Source organism: Ylistrum balloti, unplaced genomic scaffold, assembly GCF_031769215.1.
Source record: "Ylistrum balloti isolate Yb309-2 unplaced genomic scaffold, AGI_CSIRO_Ybal_v1 Utg371060, whole genome shotgun sequence".
Taxonomy (NCBI): domain Eukaryota; kingdom Metazoa; phylum Mollusca; class Bivalvia; order Pectinida; family Pectinidae; genus Ylistrum; species Ylistrum balloti.
Window position 1 is genome coordinate 56,090 of NW_026782586.1, and position 3,492 is coordinate 59,581.

Genomic DNA, 3,492 nt, shown 5'->3' on the forward strand with positions numbered 1-3,492 from the left:
TGCAAATGGACAGCAAACAGAAATAACAGAGATAAATTTCCTCTCAGATGCAGATAGCGCTAACATGGTGGAGAATCATAATGGTTTAAAACGCACAGAAGATGGTGTGAGTGATTTTAGTCGATGTGTATTTGTATGATTGTCTGAAATCGTTTTATTTCGAATTTTTTGGGTGACTTTCAGTTTAATCATGGCGATCCACTTGGTTATGGCGGGACACTGACACATAGAATGACTGTTTTATTCCTTGCTGATTCACGATTTGTTGATGTATCTGTCACTAATGTTAATGTCGTTCCGCACGTTGTTTGTGGTTCACGCATTTCGGATCATACCCATTTTGTTCAACAATTAGCAGATATTTCGTCTTTCTCGTTTGTTGTTTGTTTGGGCATAAATGACATCAAAGACTATATACCAGATCACCGTATTTCTTCATTTTATGTCTAGGTGACCGTACAATTTACCAATCTTGTAAATGAAATTAGCCGAAAAAACAGCACAAGTCAAATAATTATTGGAACTATCCCTCCTAAACATTTAAAGGATTAAGAAATATCCCACAAAGTATTCGGAAATATCCCTTTCATTCGACCCTATCACACACGGACATCACACCAACTTGTTAACAGAACCATGAACATTTTGTAATGAAATTGAATAGTGAATACATTCATGATTTTAATGCAATACAGGTGTGCATTGGGCCCTTCTTACACATCTTCGAACACATAGGAGTAGGGAACGCATTTTACGCTTTAATCATTTCAAACTATATGGTGGGTGCAATGTACTGTATGCATTAATGTCTGATGTTAAAAAATATAACGAAAGAGGATGCAATGTACTGTATGCATTACTGTTGTGCAACCTTAATATTATGTAACTCTCCTATGTGGAGTCAATAAAGTTTACTCTTCCTGCCGACATGTTTGGAGTCCGGTGTGGTTATTGCATGGTGTCAGAAGATCCACCATCATCGGCAAAGATAGACATGATATAGTCATCATATTAAGTCCTAATTACAGCTGAAACACTGATTCTCCTTTACACACCAGCGTTTAAGGAAGAATGGCAGGGAAAGGCATTAAAAACTTACCCGATTTCAACCCATCAGAAGCAGGGGCGCCGGAGTGGGAACTCTACAAGCGTGATTTTCTAATACATCTAGACGCTTTAGGACTTGATGATAAACCCGGCAGACGAAAGGTTGGTGTTTTGTTATCAAACATGGGCAGAGACTCAGTGAAAATATATTATTCATTTGTTTGGGCACCGGAAGTCCAACCTAACGAGGATGCTGGTATTCAGGCACGTGCTGCTGAAGATAAACATGACTTGAACACTGTATTCAGAAAGTTTGATCAGCATTTTGGTGTTCACACATACAGAAATATTAAGAGGCAAGAATTTCTAAACACCAAGCGAGAGGCAAAATCGATCATGGACTTTATTGCGACGTTGAAACGCAAGGCCGAACATTGTCAGTATGGCGAACAGACTGAGGGGCTGATATGCGACATGGTTATCAATGGCGTAAACGACAGGAAATGTTCAGAGAAACTTATGGAAATTCCCGTCGCAGATTTAACACTTGACAAAGTAATTCAAACATGCCGCCAAGTTGAGTTAATTGCAGCACATCTGAAGAATCTTGGGGCTGAAAATCCAAATGTAAACATGGTGCACAGAAGTCGGGGACGTGGTTCGACTAGGCATAAGAGAGATAGCGAAAAGAGCTACAAGAGAGACCACCCATATTGTAAAAGCTGTTGTAGACATCATGAATATAAACAATGCCCTGCGTATAATAAATACTGTGACAACTGCGGTCAAAAGGGTCATTTCAAGGCACCCAGTGTTTGTAACCAGAAGTTTGACCGCGGTCGGACAAACCGTTGACCATACACAGGTGCGGGTAGAGGACACAGGGGCACTGGTAGAGGACACGACAGAGGAAGTGGTAACAAAAAGGTACATTATACCGAAAACCAGGATACCTGTCAGGACAATATCAGTGAAATATTTGATCAGTGTACTGTGCAAGATGTTTTCAAAACTGACGTGTTTAACATCAAACATCACAGCGACAATGACTGGAAAGCACATCTCGATGTTAATGGTCAAACATTAACAGTTGAAATCGACAGCGGAGCGCGATGTAATGTTTTGTCAAAGGACTCTGCGAGCAAATTTCTGTCAGATTCCCAGATCGAGGAGAGCGATGTAATTATCAATGGCGTTAGCGGCAGACCGTTGAAAGCGTGCGGAATGGTAACCCTCCCATGCGCGTACAAATCAGTCAAGCGACTGGTCGAGTTTCAAATTTTGGACACTGCGACCAAAGTAAATCTACTAGGTAGAGAGGATTGTGTTCAGTTTAACCTCATAGCCAGGGTAAACGAAGTAGAGCTAACTATGGAAGGGATACTCCGTAGCTACGATGACGTCGTAGGTGACCAGATTGGGTGCATACCGGGCGAGTACGAAATAAAGATAGACAAGAGTATTACACCGGTTATTCATGCGCCGAGACCAGTACCTGTTGCCCTTCGCGAGCAAGTAAAGGCAGAGCTAGACAATCTGCAGAAATGTGGTATCATCTCTCCCGTGGAACATCCAACTGAATGGGTAAATAGCATGGTGTGCGTGAGGAAGAAACACGGAAGAGTCAGAATATGCATTGACCCAGGAGACCTTAATAAGGCCATACTCCGTGAACACTATCCAATGAACAGTATTGATGATATTGTAACCCGCGTACACGGCAGCAAATACTTCTCAACCCTTGACGCTAACATGGGATACTATCAGATAAAGTTGTCAGAATAAAGTTCATTTCTAACCACATTCAATACGCCGTTTGGGCGTTACCGGTACCTACGTTTACCTATGGGTCTGAAATGTGCTGGAGAAGTTTTCCAACGCGAAATGATTACACAGTTTGGCAACCTGGATGGTGTTGAGGTAGTGGTGGACGATGTGCTGGTACACGGTAAGACAATTGAAGAGCACAATGCCCGTTTAGAGAAAGTCTTGAGCAAGGCTAGGTCCGCCAACCTCAAACTAAACAAAGACAAGTGTATATTGGCTAAACCAGAAGTCGATTATGTGGGTCACAGACTAACTGGAGACGGAGTCAAACCAACTCAGAAGAGAGTTGAGGCGATCATGCGTATGAGAGACCCGGAGAACCACAATGAGTTGCAAACAATTCTTGGAATGTTGGCATATGTATCAAAATTTATACCAAATTTGAGTGAGCTCAATGCGCCACTTCGTGAGCTGAAACAAGCCAAAGAGTGGGAATGGACGGACCAAGCGAAGGAAGCGTTCCAGAACATAAAAAACACGCTAACTTCAACAAAGGTATTGAGGTACTATGATGTACACAAACCGGTAAGAGTGACTGTAGACGCGTCTATGAAAGGATTGGGCGCAGCGATCATTCAAGAGGATGGAGTGGTGGCATACGCATCAAGAGCCCTCACA